The sequence below is a fragment of the Aptenodytes forsteri genome, unplaced genomic scaffold, assembly GCF_000699145.1.
Source record: "Aptenodytes forsteri isolate BGI_AS27 unplaced genomic scaffold, ASM69914v1 Scaffold126, whole genome shotgun sequence".
In the NCBI taxonomy this organism is placed as follows: domain Eukaryota; kingdom Metazoa; phylum Chordata; class Aves; order Sphenisciformes; family Spheniscidae; genus Aptenodytes; species Aptenodytes forsteri.
The window spans coordinates 1,893,224-1,902,332 of NW_008794599.1; the positions used below are offsets into that span (position 1 = coordinate 1,893,224).

The following is a 9,109-nucleotide window of genomic DNA, read 5'->3' on the forward strand; positions in this document are numbered from 1 at the left end:
TGATTATTTTCTCATGACGTGGCTGAGAAGAGCAGTGTTGTTGCCAGGGTGGCGTAAGGGGGTTCAAGAGGCTTGGCCAAGAATAGCGACTTAAGCGTAAGTTTGGGGTGGGGGGGTGGTGGATGGATGGATGGATGGATGAATTTCATACTGAAAAGATGAACAGATCTTTTGGTGAACTTGCAACTTTATCCGACTTCACCTGTATGTTGCCTGTGTATTTGCATTAGCACAGAGGGAATGCGTTTCGGGATATGTCGTTTATTATTCCTCCTTATGAATTGCCAGATCCCCAAGTTACTCACAGTTCAGCCAGCGGGAGCCCATGTTGGTTTACACAGAAATCGCTGCCCTTGGCATCTTCTGCAAGAAGATTCCCACCTAATTAGGGCTCGACCCGTCTTCACCTGGGCGGCACGCCTCCGAGCACAGTTGCCTCCGTTGATAATCCTAACTTGACTCATTTGATCTAGGCACAGTTCAGCCCTGAATAATTAACTGTTTTGGCAGGACCAGCCAAGGAACCTGGCAGAGAAGGAGCTGTGCCTCACACCAACCTGAGGACGTGCCAAAAATTCAGACAGATAGAGCCTAAAAAGCGAGCCTGAACGATGGGATGACAACAGCAGCTGTCACGGGGAAGGAAGGGCTTTAGGGCGACTCAGTGAGTTTGCTCGGAGCTGGGGCTGGAAAGTCAGAGGGAGCTGGCTCGAGCTGGTGGGCACCATGTCCAAAGCAGGGAGCATCGCCCGGCTGTTTGGCACATCCAAGGTTGGTCACCCTCCTTGAACAGTTAATATAAACTCGTCCTGAAGTCTGTCTCCTCTCTCCATGCCAGCGAGAGGTCAACCTGATGCGTGCTGAAGCCCTCTGGCACTACGGAGATCAAACCGCAAAGCCCTTGAAAACATCCCAAAATCAAGCCCAGGTCAAAACCTCGGAGGAGCTTTAGGAGTCAGCCAAGAAAGAGAAAACCCTTTGAAAAGCCCCAGCCACCCGACAGCTCTCTGGCCACGCATGAATCCCATGCGCAGGAAGGCAGGAGCCATTCCTGCCTGCGTGCCCATCATTTCTGCCCTGAAGTGTGTGGATTTGGTAGCTTCAGTGATCTGAAACACGCGGTCCCAGCCCAGCGCTGGCTCTGAGATCCCCCTGGCAGCAGATCTCTTATGCTGATGAAGGGCTGAGTTTTTCTGTCTCCATTTACCACTGTTTTTTTTTCACGCGAACCCCAAAGGAATTGCACGGCGAGGTGTAAAGTTGTAAAGGCCACACGCACGGGTGATGTTTTTTAGGTGAAAAATAAGAGCCGTAGTAGAGGGAAAGGCAAGTTTGAACAGTTTCACAGCACAGATTCACTTTGCACTAAGCAGGAGGATAAACACGGCAGAGAATTAGCGCTTCGACATGCCAGCATCCACAAATCTGGCTAAAGAAATTCTGCTACGGGGGTGGAGTGGGGTAGGAAGACCCCAGAAAGGACTAATCCCTTTAAACGATTTGAGGAAACACAAACCACGTGATGAAATTGGATTACCCGATCCGCGCAAGAAATAATAGTTAAGCTATTAGTCACGTCTATTGTGTGGCGGGATAAGTCAAGATGATGTAGGCAGAAGAAATGAAATGCAGCATCGCTGCCAAAGGGGTAAAATCCTCCCGGGAGACGTGACACCTCCAAGCTCATCCAGGACGAGGGGGTGACTCACATCCCCAGTATTTCCCCAGGATAAGCAGTTTTGGCAGCTAGCTGTCGTAGCTTGCTTCTTCAGACCCATCTGAATGGTTTTAAACTTTCTCTGCACCTAGAAAAATCAGGAACTTAACGTTAGTAATTTAACTTGGAAAAAAAAGTACAATTTCCATATGATCCCGTGACCCTGGGGCCAAGGAGAGAGGAGTTATTGCAAAAGAGGGTGGACTTGTGAAAGGGGAGGGGAAGAAAAGCATCCGTCGTGGCAAGAGAAGCACCAAAAGAGGGATTAATGGGGACAGGATTGGTGCACAGCCCTCTCGTGTGAGGGGGTAGAGGAGGAGGGGGATTTTAAACACCGGGATTAAAAGACCACCAGATCTAAAGCGTCTGCATTTTGTTTTGATCTGTCAAGAAAACAGCTCAATTTGCAGAAGGAATCACCCAGCCAGTGAAGTTTTGTGCTTTTCTTTTGAAATAATAATAGCTTTTCCATCGGCGCATCTTCGGTTTCCTTCCAGAGGGGATGAGCATCGCTACCAGCCCCTTGTGCCGGGGAGGGAGCCGGGGGGCACAATGGGGTGTGCTTCGGCCAACACCTCCCTGCTGCAAAAGCCAGTGTCCGCAATCCTCTACAGCCTGCACTGCAGCGCTGCGAATATCGGCGACTCAGGCACGTGGTCCAGCATGGGAGGCACGTGCACCGGGCAGGTATTATTTCTCGCCGTCCCCCGGCCAAGCCACCCATGGGGTCCATGGCCATCCTGCATCTCTGGCACGCACAGAGGTCCACGCGGCACGCTCCCAGCTGGATCTTCTGCAGCTCCAGCTGCAAACCCCGGTCGTGCCCGGTCCTGGGGCTGCGGTGCGTAGCGTTACGCCGTTGATGGCATGGCTCATCGGCCGGCTTTAACTATTTACAATGGTTGATCAGTCAAGTCATTGACAAGTTAACAGCTTTGTTTACTTCTTCCCCTCCGCTTCTGCAGCCAATTTGTTCTGATCACTGTGCTAAGTGAAAGGCTATTTTGATTGTTTTTTCACCAAAATGAACCACGGCTTGTACAGGCTGTGCCGGTGAGACGGCTTTAATTGTGCCACCCGGGAGAGACGAACCTTCTCACCTCGGTTTCTCCAGGCTCCCGTGCCATGGGCAGCACAGAACTGGCCCTGGGGTATTCCTGCCCATCTCTGCTTCGGTACCCCGATGCTCCCCGGAGAGCTGAACTCCGGTTGCACATCTTCAGGCGTGGTTTGGGGAGCTCTAAATAGCCCCTCACTGATTTTTCCCACCCATGGGACCTGCTGATGGCAAGGAGGACATGCAAAACCCGTGCACCCAAGACAGGCACCTCCCTTAAAGGCTGCAGTTTGATGAGCAATCAATCAGGCTCATCGCCGGCCTCCTGGCTTGGCAGGAGGGGGAACACCGAAGCTGAGATTAGATAGGAAATCAAGCCAGAGGTTTATTCTGCACAGCGAGGTGTTATTATTATCATCAAAACCCCAGAGTGTTTAAAAACAATCAAACCCCAGTAGCGGCAACTGGTGTATTGCAGCGAGCGCAATCAGACACCAAACATGTCCTTGTCTGGGATTCAAGCCTGAACTCTTGAAATTCGGGAAGAGGTTGCAGTCTTCCTCGCTGTTTATTTGTTTCTGAAGAAAAGCCACATGGGAAAAAAAAATAGGCAGGGGGAGATTAGCACCTCCGCTCCGAGGTGCAGCACCTCCACCGTTACGACCTGGGGTTCACTTCGCGGTGGAGCCGAGGTGCCCGCGTCAGGGACGGAGAGGTTTGGGAAGAGGCCGGGGGGGCAGCGGCCGTGCACGGATGGAGGTTTGTCCGGATGGGAGCTGGAGGCTTGGAAGCCTTTCCTTGAGTATGGTGGGTACCATCGTCTTTGCTCCCCCAGCCCGCATGCTCGAGGACGGGCCAGCCATCAGCAAGGGTGCTCAGCGCTTTGCTCAGGGCTCTGCCCTCCTGAACTTGATTAAACCCCAAGCTGGAAGGCCCAGCCTTGTAATTTAGATGGTGGAGAGATTACCTATCGCCTGCGCCGGCTGATAAATGAACCCGCTGCATCGGCACGGAGGGAGGACAGCAGACATGCGGCTGAGGAACCGCACGGGGCTCACACGTCTTCATTAGGGAGGGAGCAGGCAGGAGAAGAGGAATAACCCCATAGATCACCATTATGGAAATTTACTCTTAATAAAGAAATAATTTGCGCGATGCATCACGCCAGAGCCGTGCAGGGGGGTAGCGTGACACTGCTCGGGCCCTGTTGTTCGCTCAGTCGTTTCTCACAAGACTGTCACTCGCGGGAGATGCTCTGCAAACGTGGAGCTGCCAGCACGAGCCATCCGCTATCCTTGCTTGGCACGGACCTCCGAGGGATGCCAGCACATTGTCCATGAAACACCATCCTTCTCCATCAGCTCCTCCCCATGGGGGATGCCAGGGTTACGGGGGCAGCGGAGGGATGCGGAGTGGTGCTCGCAGCGTCCCGCTGGCAGCCGTCACGCATGGGGACGGCTCTCCTCTTGAGGATGAGAGGGGACTGCCACGTTACGGCACTAGGAATTGAAGGTACTGCTGGCAATAAAGCAACAAAACCCATTCTCTGAGCAATTTGTAGCAATTAATAGCCATTCCCAGGAATGAAATGTTAATTAATTCATTCCCTGAGCCATGCATTTATTTAAGGTATTTGTGGGTGTTCTTGGTACTTTTATTAAGCAATTAAAATGCATCCAAGAAAATATTTATCTATTTTAAGTCATTCTTAGTAAACACAACTTATATGGCAAGCAACTGCTTTATTTTGCATTGTTAATTAAAAATTATGATACACTCCAGTTCCCTGGGTTACACACCGTCAGAGCAGCCGATCTGCTGGGAGGTCTGGTTCAAGGAGCGCGCGTGCTGCTGGCAACTGCAAAAAAACCTCCTTAGCAAGGATCCACGTAGCCTGCGGTAGCGCTTGACGGGACATTACAGAGTTCAGAGAGCCCCAGCATTCCTGTGCCGAGGGGTGGGTGCTAGCGATGCCCTCCGGTTGTTCACGTGCTGCTGGGAGATGCTGGAGAGAGCCGTGGCCTGATGAGGAGCTTTATAAAGAAGCGTCTGTACTAGTCCTACAGCCTTCGAGGGTTGTAAAGTAAATAGCTTGTTCACGCACGCTGTTTGTTGAAGAATTACGAGTCTTTGTACCTCAGACAGAGGAATTTATTTGTTACGGCGAGCTTGGGCAGTGCTCAGGCAGATGAACGGCTGGCTCTACGTACTGCTATCCTCTACGTACCGATGCTCTATAGGACATGTCACGCTCTTGTCGCGAACGCGGTTAGCTTTTCATGGGCTCCACGAGCCTGGAAGCCTGGCCAGAAGCGGGGTCCTTGGGGGGAAGTGGTGGAGCTGCTGGGTAAAAACCCCTTGTGCAGAAGAAGACTCAGCTGAGCATCTTCCACTGAGACCCTGGGAGGAAGCACGGGCGCTTGCTCCCGGCTTTCGGCAGGTTTCCTTCAGAAACCAGAGCAGGTCACTGAAGTAGCACTGATGCATGAAAACTGAAACAAAGCCACGGCATTGCTTGTGAGCTAACATATCCCAAACTGTCCTTTCTTATTTGCTTGTGTGCACTCTTAGCTGGGAAGCGATCGATGGAGTCAGAAAAATGCTATTTCCCTGGAGAACGTCTCCTTAGAAAAGTCCCCCCTCCCTCTTATCTTTAAGTGTTAAAAGGACCCAGTACAGGCGTGGGGTTTTTTATTCTTTAATCACTGTTTTTTCATTGCTGTCTGTAATAGTCCCTTTGAAGCTTGGATCGAAATATCTGCTTCCTGGCTGAAATTTGTTTTCCTCCCTCACCTGGGCCGATTCAATTTTCAGAAGATACTGAATTGGGAGGCGCTGGGCACTCCCTCCAGTGAGGCCAGAGAAAACCTAACGCAGGTTAGAAATATGGGGAAGGGAACAACAAAATGAAACTCAGCCCGGAGGGGAAGAAATACCCATCTGGGGAAATAGGCTGAGATGGTGCTTGGTGAAGAGAAAGGAAGATGAGAAAATGTGCGAAGCCCGAGGGGATGAGGGACAGCAGCAGATAGGATGCTAGGTCTGCGCTGGCCCTACGACACGGGATAGGGGGGAGAAGTGGTGAATTTGGAGAGAGGTCCTCAAAAGGTGCCTGCTGGTGGTAGAGAGCGGGCAGTGAAGGCATCTCACGGTGATGCTGCCACTGTCACCCCATGGGGACCACCCGAGAAGCGCAGGGAGGCTGGGATGCGGCCCGTGGTGTCCCTTCTGCCATGCCAACCTTTGAGTCCTTCCCCGCGGCGTGGCGAGCCCCAGAAAATCACGGGAAGAGGTCCTTTGGGTGGGATCCCTGAGGGCAGACCCTCGCCCCTCTCCTGGGGCAGGCTCAGCACGGGGGACACACAATGATGCTGTCCTACCCCTGCACAGACCTGTCCCTACAGCCCCTGCGATATGGTTTGGCTTAGGAAGAAAACCGGCAGCAAAAAATGACAGGTGAGTTAGCGGCTAAGTCATACGAGGAGAGACTAAAGGAGGTAAATTTATATAGTCTGGAAGAGACCCTGGGCGACACGTTTGCAATCTATAAATAGCTTCAAGGTAAGAATATAAATGAAAGAAGCCCCTCCTCTCGACGGTGGTAGGACGGGGAGCGCTGGCTGGGAGCCAGGCTCAATGAAATAAGGCTGCTGAGACATTAGGAAGAGATCATGAAGAGCCAAAGCGGTGGAAGTGGTGGATGGGGCTGCTGGAGCATCCTCCGCATCTTCTCGGCTCCGTTTTATTCAGATTCTGTTTGTAAATAATTACTGGAAGGTTAATAGGTGAGTAAGACACGTTATGGGCTTGTTAAAAACATAAGTAACTTGCCTTCTGGCTGTCCACGAGCCCATCACGGGAAGCTTTACAAGAGGGTTATCAGCTGTCATTATTAAAAACCAATTTGACATTATAAAAGATCTATACTGCTTGTTCAGCCACATTGATTTAGCAGTGTTAAGCCTTGGAAAACTGGAGCAAGAACCTTGATCTCTGCTGAAGCACGAAAAATTGCTGTTTGTGACACATCTCCACGCTCGGGAAATCCGGTTTTGCGGAAGCGATCGGTTTTGAACAAATACATAAAGCACCATGCCACAGTTGTTTGTGTGTGTTTTCCCAAGCCACTGCAAAATCAAACAATTCTTGGAAACCTTGCCCTCCATTTTGCTTTCTTTGGCAACCTCCAGGAGGGACTCACCTGAAGTCTGCCCAGCTCGAGCCCACGTCCGGACACTTCTCCGTCCGGTTTCCAAGCCCTGGTGCCCTCCGTGTCTCTGCTGGGAGGAGGATCTGCAGGCAGGCTTGCAAGGACATGACCCAGGGAACTCAGAAGTGACTTTTATCCTCATCTTGAAACCTCCTTTTTGTCCTTTGCAGAGCAGGGAAGGTGGTTTTGTGTAAAGTAACAAGGAAAGTGCCAGGCACAAGAGAAGCGCTGGATTCCCCCACGGCTTTGGTGCCACACTCACCCCGTCCCATCGACTGCTGCAAGGAAAATGGCTTCATGTACCTAGTACCTCCCTTGAGCACCTGAGTAGCAGAACAAGACCCTTCAGAGGCCGAAAATCTGATTGTGGCTGGGACCCTCTACGGGGACAAAGCTGTAAAGGAGCTTAACAGAGCAGAAATACTCCTGTCAAAAAGCACAGGGTGTTTCCATGTTCACCAGCTGAAGTTTCCCTGTCCCTCTAGCTTTCTACCTTCCTTCCTACTTGCTTTCTTTCATCAAGTGTTGCTGAGGTGTGGCTTTTTGACTAGCAAACCAAACAGGAGGAAACGAGGACGTGTCTCTTCTCCACCCCACAACCCATGCAAAGCTTCAGGGATGAGATATCGGAGCTCTGGCAGATCTCCCCGGCTCTCTCCTGCTGCAGCCAGGGCCGGGGGGGGGGGAGCATCCCCAAGGGACAAGCTGCTGCCACAGCGCTGGCAGATGCTCTCTGCGATGGGCAGCGTCATTCCAGCGGCAGGGAGGCAGGAGGGCAAGGCGCAGATCCCATCAGGAGGCAGGGAAGCGTGATGCTGAGATCAGCCTTGCTGGCCGACCTCTTGCAAGCCCCTTGGCTTGGGTTGCAGTTCCCTCTGGCAGGAGAAAGGCATCGCCAAAGCATCACTGACCATTCAAACCTTTGGAGCAGCAGCTGGAAGGTGTCGCTTGTGCTGGTTTTTCCCTACGAGGAGCCTCCCTCATTAACACACGAAGCGCAGCCCTAGAAATAAAAGCGGCATCTCCTGATTAATTATTGAAGGGGGAGTCTGGGGAGGAAGGGAGGGTAGGGAAGCTGAAGTGGCCAGTCAGCATCTGTTAGAGGTGCAAAGATAAATGAAATGAGAGGGCAGATAAGCGCATACAAATCAGCTCACATCTGTACCGCTAATACATCTCTTTCAAAACGCTTGTGTCATCAGATGGTGGGTGAAGCCTTGCAGGTCAGCTGTCCTGATTCAGTTAGGTTAACATTAGCAGGCGCCGGGGGAATTTGCTCTAGCAGAGCACTGTCAGAGCATTTTCCAGCCTGCCGCGGACCGGCATTTCGCTCTCGCTCCAGCCCCATAGAGGCACTCGGGGAAGACATCTGTGCCTACAGACCCTCTGTATGAGTTCACTGTAGCTCCAGTTGTCTTTGGTTGCCTTTGGGGCAGCACGAGTCTGGCATTAAAGCAAGGGGAACCCATAGCAGAGCAGTGGGGACAAGCAGAGGAGAGCAGTAAAGGCAGGAGCGGGAGACCCATGGGAGGACCATGAGCAGATGCTGTTCACCTTGAAGGGGACAGCTTTCCTAAAACCACCCCACCGACGCCGCGTGGGAAGCAGCCTCCATGGCTCGTCTCTCCGGAGCCTGATGGGGCAAGTCCAGCTCCCAGTGCCTGCATCTTCCCCCAACCCAAACATCCAGCGCAACCAGAAGAGGGCAGCCCCAAGACAACAGGGGCAGAGATTCCTTAGGGAAATCCTCTTCCCTCTAATTTACCTGTCAGTTGTTTTGGGAGGTTTATTATGTTTTTTCCCCCCCGGCTGCTGCCTGCACTTTCTTTCCCTTTCCCCAAAGAGCGGCTGAAGTTTCACAGCATCTCCTGTCTTTCCCACCCACCCCGGAGTGGCAGGTTGCCAGATGGTGCCCCATTAGGTCACGTTCGCTCATTGTTTGGCAAACAGCAGCTTAATTCAAGTGCTGAGTTGACAGCTTGTTCTCCAAGACAATTTGCAAGTTGCAGTGTTGCAAATGCCAGCTTGGCTTTTCAGGGTAATGTTATTTCAGCTGCCTTAAAGGGATAAAGTTCTCTTTGATTGGGGGGGGGGGGGGGGGGGGGGGAAAAAGGGGGGAGAGGGG

The 9,109-nt window shown here is 52.1% G+C and overlaps 1 protein-coding gene across 1 annotated transcript in view; it reads left to right on the top strand.

Annotated features, from left to right (window-relative positions):
* The window catches only part of KIRREL3 (kin of IRRE like 3 (Drosophila)), a 147,275-nt gene that overhangs the window by 109,761 nt on the left and 28,405 nt on the right, over positions 1 to 9,109 (top strand). The window lies entirely within an intron of this gene.